The sequence below is a fragment of the Helianthus annuus genome, chromosome 9 (genome assembly GCF_002127325.2).
Source record: "Helianthus annuus cultivar XRQ/B chromosome 9, HanXRQr2.0-SUNRISE, whole genome shotgun sequence".
Classification (NCBI taxonomy): Eukaryota; Viridiplantae; Streptophyta; class Magnoliopsida; order Asterales; family Asteraceae; genus Helianthus; species Helianthus annuus.
The window spans coordinates 161328044-161340861 of record NC_035441.2 but is presented as its reverse complement, the minus strand read 5'-3'; the positions used below and the strand labels follow the sequence as shown (position 1 = coordinate 161340861).

General features: G+C 38.5%; 1 long non-coding RNA gene across 1 annotated transcript; it reads right to left on the bottom strand.

Annotated features, from left to right (window-relative positions):
• Window positions 1–5697: 5697 nt before the first annotated feature.
• LOC110879285 lies at window positions 5698–8426 on the bottom strand. The gene is made up of 3 exons (XR_004867701.1): window positions 8241–8426; window positions 7410–7685; window positions 5698–7319 (listed from the first exon to the last, which is right to left on the bottom strand). It is a non-coding gene; the product is annotated as an uncharacterized LOC110879285 (long non-coding RNA).
• Window positions 8427–12818: the final 4392 nt, after the last annotated feature.

The window sequence follows — 12818 nt, the reverse complement described above, 5'->3', positions numbered from 1 at the left end:
TTTAGAAATAGTGTATAAATAAAATGATCGTACGATGTAAACCGGAGCGAGTCATGTAGACGAGATGATACTAAATATCATCTCGCAAGGATAAACAGTTATTTAGACGAAACGGTTAAAATGGTGAAAATATCACCATTTGAAAAATATCGACTAATGAATATTATCGAGTCTTATGTTCACAGGAGTGAATAGGGGAAAGATAACTTGCATCGCTATCAAGTAGCGATTATTAAAGCAAGGTATTAAAACGGGTCAATATATTGATCCGAGCCAGGTATGTATAATCGGTTAACTACTCAATTGGAACCAAAGGTTCATTGAGAGTTTAATGAAGTCAAAATAGACATTTGGTTACTTTAATAAGTAAACCGAATGATTCATGTGATGGTCATTGTGATTAGAAAACATAATGACTTTTCAAACAAAATCATAGCTAAAAAGAAGGATTTTGGGTCAAACATGCTTGTAAAAGCTTCATCGTAAATGATAGGCTAAAATGGACCAAAACGCCCTTGTAAGCTAAATTGAGCGAACGACCCTTAAAGGTCGTTTAGAAATGAGTTTTATGATAAAACAAATACTCCGAATAAGTATCTAAAAGCGAAAAATGTAAATTTATGGTCAAATGACCCTATATGAGTCTTTGCCGTAAAATGATAATCCGAGGGGTAAAACTCGGAATATACAGATCTCCACATTAAATCCACCACACATATAGTTGTGGTGGAAGATAAATTGATAAATAATGTGGAAATAAAATGCTAGAAGCGAATGGGTATGAATTATGCGGAAAAGTGCTTAAATACCCTTAACGGGTCAAAATAAGCATTTAAGTCAAAACGGGTTTAAGAAGGTATATAAACCCGTGATTTGAACCTAATATGATATGAAATATCGAAAATATAAGGTTCAAGAGTAATTGAGATCAAACAAACCTGTCTGTTTTGATAAATACATGAATGGGTCAAAACCTTATAAAAAGGTAATAAGCCGAAGGCTTAAAAGTCTTAAATTTAGTTAATCCGGATGTCGGATTTTAACTCCATGTGATGGAGAATTAAATTACGATCACATAGAAAGAAACGTGAGTTAAATCGGATAAAAATGAGCAAGTTATGCTCGTTTACGTAAAAATGAGTTTGGCTGGAAAATGCAGCATTTGGCTGCAATCTTTCTGTCGAACTTGTTGATACATTTTTGTGTGGACGCGGCACGTTCGGTTCGAGCCTTTCACAGCATGAAGACCAAGTCGGATATCCTCCTATCCCACTTGGGTCCGACAACTTTATCTAACTTGTTTTGTAACTTAAACGAACAATGCATGTTGCATTTAGATTATTAGTTGTCTAGGTGTGTGTGTGTTTATTTAGTCTCTGGGCCAAAACATCTTCATGTGGGCCAAACCTGGACTTTGGGCTTAACCTTCTTTGGGCCAATACCCCTCCTGACGAAACATGGAGAAATACTTTGTGTTTCATCCATAAAGGACAAAAACATGAAGAAACACTTTGTGTTTCACCCACTACAAGACAAAGCCACAGTGAAACACAAGTGTTTCATCACATTACATGACGAAACACGACGAAACACTCCTGTTTCGTCGTGTGATTGGGCTTCTTCAGGCCCAATGACTGGTCCAATGTTTGTTTCATCGAGCCCCTATGTGTTTCGTCGTAGTTAAGGCCCAGGGTACTATATAAACAGCTTTCTGGTTTCACTTTGAAAATAGATGAGAGAATACCCGGAGAGAGTTATTTTGTAAAATTGTGTGTGTATCAGTGGTTCTCGGTTCTCATCCCGTTTAATCAATAGATTGTGTTTCATTGGTTATTTCGTGTTGTTTATTTTACATTGTGTTTGGTTTGCACCGTCACGGGGATTCCGCACCCGTTACCGTGTTTGTGATAAACAAGGATAAGGTTTTCTTTATCGATCCACCGGAAAAACGGGACCTACAGAACTGGGTCCTCGCGCCGCCCGACGGCCAAAGCCAATCACGGTCGCCGCCCGCGACACCTGTCGCGTCACGCGACACCAATTTGCTTCCCCGTCGCGGCACGCGACGGGTGTAATGTTCAGCAACAGTTGTTAAAAACAGTTGTTTGCTTGTTTTGACTCGCAAACTTGCTTGGACATGTTTTATACGCTAAATTACTAACTCATTTCATGTTTTATGAAATGTAGATTTAATAGGAGGTGCCGGTGGATGATCAGGCTCGATAAAGAACCGAGCACGATCAAGATTCAAGCTTCCACGTAATGATTCGTAGTTACGTTTTTTTATAAAAAAACGGCGAATATTCTGTAAAATGTTAAATTGGGTTAATTCTCAAAAGTCTTTAAGAAATACATATTTTGTAATGTATGTGTAAAGCATAAAGGAATAAATATAGTCGAAAACTATATAAAAATCGTATAAATGGACTAAAGGTCTTACAATAGGGCTTGTATTCATCCAAAATAAGTGAGTATCTCACATCATATACATTAACATATGATAAATGGTATACTCACCAGTAAGATGAACTCTCGGGCATAACTTGATACGGGAATGTGTCGTGTGTGGATGAACACTGGTCGGCAAGTATAAATCATACCTTAGTCGTATCCCCTAACCGCGAGTACATCTAATAAGTTGAGTTTAAGTGGAAAACAATACCGATAATCGTTATAGGATGCTTATCTTAATATTAACTAATTGAACAACAAGAGCATTTTGGCGCGACCGTACACTGATATGATTCTCTTACCCTCGAAACTCACAAAAAGAATGTCTGTAAATATTTATTTATTGCTTTCAGTCTCTCTGCATCTCTGTATATATTTATTTACTATTTTCCGTCTTTAAATTTGAAATATTCAAAAATACCAAAAAGATTTTAGGTGTGTTTTAATATAAACTTTATAAAAACCAAAAAGATTTTATTTCTATATTATTTTTGATTGTACGATGTTGGATCTCGAGTCTTTACCACCTGAAACCTGATCGAAACCAAAACAATTGCATCTTCATAAACGGTCGAAGTTAACGAGTTTTGAAAGTTTAATTCTAAAATTGTTCAAATTTTACAACTTTCAAACTGTTGTCGGTCGGTGGTCGATTGAGAGTTGGTCACATGTGTGTCGTTTGTTTATGTTATCTATGTTCCAAGCGGTTGTTCTCATTACACGTTAAGCTTTCTTGTATGTGCAGATGTGACATCCAAACCAGATAAAGGCAGAGAGAACGTACTAGATGACAAGCTTCGGAATGAAGACACAACATGGATGCAATCAAAGGATGAAGATGATCGAGTTGCAGCTGACCACTCATCAACTCCAAAAGGATCTAAAGTACTAAAGATCAAAAGATTCACGAGCATCATCCAAGGGGGAGTTTGTTGATACACTTCCTGTCTGTGACGCATGAAGACTTTGAAGATCCTACAACATGAAGAGCGAACCTTCACCAGCAACATCCAAGGGGGAGTTTGTTGATACAGTTTTGTGTGGATGTAGCTCGGTTCGGTTCGGCTCAAGACCGACATCGCGACATTCCTCCGTCGTGCGCTCCAGAGATCGACACACGAAGAGCCACGAACCGTCATCACCATGACATCACATACCCTCGGTGTAAATACTTACACCTACACACTTACACCTCACAAACACACAACCTCTCTCTCTCTCTCTCTCCTCACTTAACTCTCTTTGCTCTCTTTCTCTAAGATGACTGACAACCGGCGGAGCCGACCAGACGACTGCGGCGGTGTGGCGGCTATCCGGCAAGAATTTTCCAGCCAAACCCACCTCTCCCACTAATTTGGACCTCCCCAACACGTTGGTGGTGGCCGTTTTCAAAGAATCAAAGCCGTTTGGTGCCTTTAGATATCTAAACTTGTACTAGTGTCATAATCTATGGGCAATCAGTCTACCCCATACCAATCCGTTGCGGGTCGGGGTGTGACAGATACCAATCGGACGACCCTGGATTTTGCGGGTGTGATAGGTGGAGAATGAGATGTTGTGGGTTAAACAAAAACCAAAGATAAATTTAGAGAAATGTGATATTTATTGATGTGATTTTCAACCATGCATGGCAATCTTGACCCAAACATTCGACTTCGCGTTGATATTGGGCTTCAGAAAAACAATGGATTGTTTTGAGTCAAGTTAATCTCTAAGAGGTTAAGAATGGGAACTTTTAAAACTAGAATAAAAGTGAATGGGTTAGAATAGATAATTCTAAAACAAGAAGAAAAGTGAACGTGTTCAGTGTAGGTTATGTGCTTATACCTAAAAATATATGAGGTTCTTTCATACACAACTCCATTAATTACTAAACTCCAACTCAATCACTCCACCTCCACCGTGCTAGACACAAAAGTGAGAAAATCCAACATAATTATTGTGGCAAGAGTAAACAAGCTATCTCATTCCCCAGTTGCCAATATCAGTTGACATGGTTATACTTTATACTATAATTGTCATTTAATTTAACCATATGGCTAAATATGCAAGTATAAATAGTTAATTAATTTTGTACATTGTCTTTACCTTATTTTATAGGGGAGATACTCCCTTAGTTTTTGTTTTCTAAGCGATGTGGGACAAAAAAAATGAAGGATGTAAACCTTATCGAGTCAGCTCACGAGCTCACGAGCCGAGCCGAGACGGCTCGCTTACAACCAAGCCGATTTCAAGCCGTCGAGCATGCATTTTTCGAGCGAGTTTCGAGCGAGCTGCGAGCCACGAGTTTTTTGAACACCCCTACTTTATAGACACGAATTCAATGGCGAGAATCAATAATGGATCTAGCATCCATGATAACCAAATAATCGAACATATGCAATCTCAATTATGGTGGTATGCACATTCTTAATCTAGCTTTGAGAATTGTCAATGTTTACGTTATCTAAAATGGGTATCTATACCTTTGTTCCTGGAGATTAACCCATCTCGAATCGGGCCGGCCTTCTATCTTACAATATTTAAGTTTCCAATGGTTAAATCTATCAGTTACGTTTGTTAGATTTCTAGGTTCTATCATAATGCAGCGGTATCTGAGTGTTCCTTACACGGCTCTTGCCAGCAACTGAGAGAAAACGGTCATTAATTAGCAATCAATTAACTTGCCATAAGTGTGACTTATATAACATGTAAATCAACGCTCAAAGATTGAAGCATTTGTTGGTGAGCAACAAAAAATGCCACAACCACTTAGCAGAAGTGCACAAGCTTAGTTTTATTCTTGGATTGTCAAGTGGAATTACTTCAGCATCCTCCAACCCATTTATGACCATCCCTCGATCTGTGTGTCCTTGAATATGTAAAATCTTTCATACGCAGTCCATACCCAGAAACTTTGTTAGCTACTTGATTTTTATCCAGCAAGATTCTTGTAAATAAGGTTGGTGTCTAATGACAACTAAACGTTCATCAGTGGATCTGATTCAAATAAATACGAGACTCCGATCCCAGGAAAGATAAATAGCACATTAATCTTTATGTTCTCTTTTAAGAAATTTGCCAACAAAAAAAATTGCATTTATGATTATAAAAAGATTCTATGTGTAGATATATCATCCACCACTCATATGTATATACGTAAGTATATACAAAAAAAAATATCATCCACCACACATATGTTCCCTGGTTTATATCCTAATGTTTAATAGATGTGTTTTACAAAAGTACAAAAACTGAGTAATAAAATGAAAACACAAAGAAGATATCTTGGTAAATTCGTTATGTTTACAGAAACCTGACTCTTAAATATTAATTGTTAATAATACAACACTCAGTTAAATCAAGTAAGGACTAAAAACATAACTGTAACTTCAAATATTCTTTTGTACATCTCTAGAATTACCAAGGATTGGTGATTTTGCAACCCCGTCTTGCAAAAGGACATTGAAGCTCTTGTTCAAGCTTTTCAAATGTAATTTGCTCTTCCCATCCAATAACGTCTTTGAAACAACAGAAAAAATCATGCACCTCAAGAAGGTTGCCAACTGCATGAGAAGACAGCCTTGAGCTAAGTAAACCTCCTTGAGGGAATGATTGCTTATCGAACACACTCTCTTCGATGAGCTAAGTAAACCATCTCGGCCACTATGTGTGTCTGAATATGGAAATCCCCAGTATAATCATCATAGATAAAATGTTGCTTAATCATCTCGGCCATAAGTGATGGTTCACGATCTACATGATGGCATGGCTTTATTGGAACGGGTGATGCGATCACTTTGATGTTCTTGTAATCAGGAATTTCTTGGTCTTATATAGTTTCTTTGATGGACGACTTCCGCTAGTTTAGCAGACAACAAACGATTTATGTAATTTATCTAATATACCTCTAACCAAGAACACATCATACCTCGTATATTATTGTAGCAGATTTAACAAACACACACCACGCAGACCTCCATTTGGGGCTTTCCATTGAACGTCTTCTTGCTCCATCAGGTAATGCAGCTTCCATATCCAATAAGTCCATCATCAGCCGCCTTATCATATGATGAGTGTTCCCCCAAAGTGGCTCTGACAATGACTCGGTGACAGTAAAGCTGCTACCAACCTCATGTTTGATTTTACAAGTAGAATTCTTGTGGTTTTCAAATTCAACACTCGTGAAGAATGTTTCATGGCATTTGACACAATGGTATCGAGATGGAAAAATGGGCCCCAGACAATCACACCTGTACCAATTCACCATGTCTTTCCTCTCGGCTTCTTTGCAGAGTTGGTTGCATCTGACTCCATACAAAAACCGTAGTATCGGGCCTCAATCAACATGGTTGCATTTGTAGCAAGACAATTACGAGAAGGAAGATTGTTCAAGCTTGTTGAACAAACCGTCTCTCCCCCCATTGACTCACTCCTTCCAGTGCGTTGACCACTTCGTAACATTGTGTTTTGCCATAGCAATATAGAATCTCTTAAGCTACCTGAGCATCCAAATCAACGCGTGCAACATTTGTGGGTGAGCAACAAAAGACGCTACAATCACTTTGCAGACAGTGAATGAGTTCAATCGCATTGCTGTCAGTAATCTTTACGGAAGTCCGCCTCGTGTTAGCAAGTAAGCAATTATATATTTCCGAAGCTGGTCTACCTGAGTTTTACTTGCTAGCTAATTTTGACCCTAGTTTTGAGTTTACGACCGAAGCTGGTCTACCTGACTTTTACTTACTAGCTCGGGAAACAGTTTACTGCGGACCAGAACCCCGTCTCTTCGATGAGCTAAGCAAACCATCTCGGCCACTATGTGTGTTTGAATATGGAAATCCCCAGTATAATCTTCTAAGATATAATGTTCCTTACACGGCTCTTGCCTGAGAAAAAACGGACAGTAACTAGCAATCAATTAACTTGCTACAAGTGCGACTCAATAACATGTAAATCAACGCCAAACATGAAACTACCTGTGCATCCAACTCAACGGCTGAAGCATTTGTAGGTGAGCAACACAAAGTGCCACAACCACTTTGCAGACAGTGCATGAGCTTAGTCTTATTCTTGGATGGTCAATTGGAATTACTTTAGCAACCTCCAACCCATCTATGACCATCCCTCAATGTGTCCTTGAATATGTAAATCCCCAGTGTAATCTTCATACGCAGCCGTTACCCATAAGCTTTTTTAGCTACTTAGTGTTGATCCAGAAGATTCTTCTGAATAAGGACTTGTCAAGTAGAAACCTGATTCAATGAAACGTTCTTCAGTGGATCTGATTCAAATAAAAATTTCATACTCCGATCCCAGGAAAGATAAATAGCACATCAATCTTTGTGTTTTCTTTTAAGAAATTTGCCAACAAAGAAAGATTGCATTTATGATTATACAGATTCAATGTATAGATATCTCATCGACCACTCATATGTATATATACAAAGAAATATCACCCACCACTCAAATGTTCCCTGGCTTACATCCTTATTTAATAGATGTGTTTTACAAAAGTAGAAAACTTGAGTTAAGAAAAAATGAAAACACAATTAAGATGTTATGGTAAATTCGTTATGCTTACATAGATTTTTATAGTACTTAGAGTGTTTTCTACAGAAACCTGACTCTTAATTGTTAACAAAACAATGCTCAGTTAAATCAAGTAAGCACTAAAAACATTACTGTAACTTCAAATAAATTTTTTGTACATCTCCAGATCCTTTTGTTCTCTAGATAAACATTCAAATCCGCAAATAAACCCTTTCAAGATCAGAAGGAACCAGAAAACGAAACAAACATGTAATTACCTTAAACTAACGTTATGGCATGCGGAGGAGAGTCGTGTTTTCCAGAACGATTCGCCGGAAATGATGTCAACATCGATCTTGAAAGCGGTGTGGTATTTCGGATGGTTGGTCGACTTGAGAGGGGGGGATGACAGGAGTATGTTCGTGCAGCTAGGGTTTCTAATGTGCAACACGGCGCTATATATGTATTCGACAGAAGGTAACAAGTATATATAGAGTAATAAAAAGTTGAAATAAAATGATAGAGTGAATATTCTTTATAAAACAAAAAAGAAAATTGAAAGAAAATATTGATGCATTTTTTTGTGTGTCTGTTACTAGTCTTGTATGTAATTTCGTATTTTGTACGGTCTTTCTTATTTATCGAGTCTGTATTCGCAGTCGACCAAGTCGGATATCCTCCTATCCGCTTGTGTCCGACGTGTTTTGTCTCTCTTTATATGTATTTGTCGTAAAACAATGCATGTCGCATCTAAGGGTATTTCTGTCATTTATATTTGTGATGTTTATGCCTTGTCTGTTTGCTGTCTGTTTACAGCAAACAGATAATAATTTGCAGGCCTTGGCGAAACAGGTCTGTTTCGTCAAAGAGATGTCGACGAAACAGACTTGTTGACTTTGTTTGTGTTTCGTCAAGGTAGTCAACGAATCAAATGTGATTTGTTGACTGTTGGGCCTGTTACTGGGCTAACTTCTGTTTCGTCGGCCCATGTTCTGATTCGTCAAACACCACAGCCCATCTGCTATATATAGGCACAGATAGTTCACAGTTTACTTAGAGATGAGAGTTTACCCTTGAAGCTTGTAAGAACTGTGTTTGTATCAGTTACCAGATCTCATCCAGTTAATCAAACGATTGTGTTTCTTTGGTTAACCTTGTGTTTGTCTTGTTCTATGTTTGATTGGCTAAGTTAAGTGGATTCCGCACACTTAACTTTGTTTGCTATAAACAAGGATTCGGTAGTGAAAATCGATCCTCCGATTTAGGGACCTACAAGTGGTATCAGAGCATTGGCTCTTATCCTTGTTTAAAATCAAACATAGTTTGGTATTTGAAAGTGTTGTGTGTTTTTCTCTGCAACTTGTTCTTAAAAAAAACAAAAAAAAAATATTATCATTTTCTGGAAAAAGGTTATCATAAACTGTTGACTGTCTTGGTGACTTTGCTAAAATTTTAGTGAAAACCTTGCTTGTTTGTGTGTTTTTCATACTTACAAGTTGGTTTTTGTTGAAATTATTAGTTAAAGTTGGTTTTTGGAAATTGTCAGTTCATCCGGTTGTATTGTGTTCTTCACATCTTCATAATATCTTCAAGTGTTCTTATTAAAAGTGACTTTTTAATCTAAAAGATAAGGTAGCTTGTATTTTGAAAGTGTTTGACCAACCTCTTTTATCCACCATACTTCTAAGTTGGTGGAATAGCAGGTTTGAAAATCGTGTGAATTGACAGCTGGGTATAACCTTTTCACCAACTTTTACCAACCTCAACGAAACACAAAGTCAACGAAACAGAAAGCATCTCGCCAAAGGTCTCTTTGACGAAACTGAAAAGTGTTTCGCCAAAGATCCCTTCGACGAATCAAATCTAATTCGCCAAAGGTCCCTTCGACGAATCAATGTCTGTTTCGCCAAAGGTCCCTTTGACGAATCACATATCTGTTTCCTCAAACTTCTTTGAAGAAACAGGATCTGTCTCGTCAACTGTTGTTTCGTCAAGAGCTATTTCAGTTTCGTCAAGAAAGTTGAAAGTTTTCAACAGAAGGTTTGCAAGTTCATCATAACAGTGTGTTTTCAAGTGTTTGTTCAGGTTTCTTATTAGTAATTCATCACAATGAGTTGTACAAGTCCTTGGGACTGGAGTATGGATCCACAACCCGGTCAAGATCAAACTTCCGCAGCAGCATGGGCGAAAAGTATGTTTCCACAACTAGCAATCAGTGCCAGTCAATGGGCATTGGTATCCAATCAAAGTCAGAGTATTCAAAATCTTCTGATTAGTGAAAGTGAAACGGGCAGCAACAATCGTCCACCAAAGTTGAACCATATGAATGATTTTCCATCATGGAAAAGCCGCTTTCACACACATGTGCAAGGGCAAAGTACCGAGCTTTGGACGTTTTCATCAATGCATTTAACACCAATCTTGAAGTTGCAGCATCCACTTCAGCGGGTTATGCTAACATGCTCGAAGATGATAAGAAAGCTTATGATTTGGAGAAAAAGGCTTTTGCTACACTTACACAAGCACTCAACAAAGATATTTATCATCAATTCTCCTACTGTAAAGATACGAAAACATTGTGGGATGCCTTGGTTGCGAGAGGAGAAGGCAATGCAGCCACTCGAAAGTCTCGTCATGATCTGTTGAAGAAAGAATTTGAATCTTTTCAGTTTTTGGAAAATGAAACCCTTAATGATATGACTACACGTTTTTATCATTTGATTAGTGAAATGTGTGCTTATGGGGTTTTGGCTACTCAACAGGATATGGTGAACAGGTTTGCTGATGCTTTACCTCCAAAGTGGAGTTCTTTTATTGAGTTGTTGAAGCATACGGGTACTCTAGACACAGTTAACATCTATGAGTTCATCCAGAAGCTGGAACATAAAAATGATGAAGAGATCAGGAAAGCTAAGCGAGTTCCAGCACCTCAGAATACAGAAATGTATCTTCCAGGCTTCGATGCCTTGGCCAGGTCTAATGCAGCTCAGCAACCAAAACTGCAAACTGCATTTGTGTCCAACACAAGTTCCTTTCCGTTTCCTCAATCAACTACTACTCCGGCTTTCGATCCAAGGGCTTATATTCCAACACCTCAACCTCCACCTCAAGTCAATCCGGCACAACCACAATTTGACCCAAGGTCTTACATTCCGGTGCCATCACAACCACAGTCACAACCACACCAACAAGCTCATTATGCCAACAATCCCCCACCCCACAACCCTAACACGATCAGAGTCGATACTTCAAACCTCTCACAATTTAGCATTGAAGTAGCAAAGGAGCATATGGAAATCATTAATACAATGGTCAGTGCTTATTGTGGGTTGGCGGCAGGTCAAAAATTGGAAACATCAATATGACCAATGAAGATTATCAACAGATCGACAAGGATGAAATGGAGTTGATGGATATCAAGTGGGCTTTTGCTAGTGCAGTTAGAAGAGCAAAAGACTTCATGGCTCGAACTGGAAGAACTTCGTTGGAAGGCAAAAGGGATACGAAGTACGGGTTTGATATAAACGCTGTAACATGCTTCAATTGTGGCGAGAAAGGGCACTTCAAACGTGAGTGCACTCGACCAACAAAACAAGGCAATCATAACCCTTTCAGAAACCAGACGAGTACTTCGAATGTGAATGCCCAACAAGAAAACCGTGACAGGAGGATTGTGGCGGTCAACAACAATCAGAGCCAGTCTGGACCATCAAATCCCAATCGGGCTTTGACTGTTCAAGCTGATGAAGGATGTGACTGGTCTGTACAGTTTGGAGAAGGTGATCAAGGAGGTGGAACAGCTTGCTATGCAAAGATCATCAATCACATCAAGCATGTTCATAAAGAAGAGTTTTTAGAAAGTGATGACAGTTCTGGTTATTCTGGAAGTTCTGATGAAGAAGGCTCTATTTCTGGGGATAATCAATCTGAGCCTGATGTGAAGAAGGAAGGAGGTGCTAATGTTGAAGATCTACTAAATGAAGCTGATGAGCTCATATGCCAGAAATCAATTCTGATCAAGAAGGCTGCTACTGCATCTCAGGAAATGGAGAAGTTCTTTTCTGAAGATGGAGCTTTTTCTTTTCAAACTGCCTTTATGGCAAATGTCTCAGCCTCTTCAAGTCAGGTTAATTCTGAACCTCCTGCTCCTAGTATATGTAAATCATGTGCAGATATGAAGCTTGAATTAGAAAAGCTTCATAGTCATAATCAAAATTTGGTTATTGAACTTTCAAAATGCAAAGAGGCTAATATGGCTTTAACTCGGAACGAAAAAGAATTTAAATTTGTAATCGAAACATTAAAGAAAAGCGTGTCCGAAGTGAACAAAGTGGTTTACCATAAACAAGTAAGTATAAATGAGTACATTAACATTGTGGAGGAAACCAAGAAGCAACTAGCCATTGCCCAATGCAAGCATGATGCGATCAAATTGGAAAGTTATTCTAACTCCAGATTTGTGCTTGATCACATCATCGATGTTCAACAACTGAAGGGAAATCAGAAAGGCATAGGATACGAAATGTCCGCCCCCTTTGAGGCATAACTATACCAAGATGCCTGATGAGGAAGATATGCCACGGTATGAACCCAGTGTGCCTCTGAATTTTGAGGAATTTTCTACTGGCCTAGGGTTCAAACCGGACAATTCTTCAAACACATCCTCTAAGCAACAAGAAACTTCAGCATCCATGAAGCAAAGTCCTCCAATTATCGAGGACTATGAGACATCGGATGATGAATCAGAATTGGATGTAAGTGATCAGGATAAATCACTTAACAAGATGAAAGGAGTAGTTATTCCACGAGAGAATCACATTCTTTGTGATCCTGATACTCCTGATGTCCCATCTGTT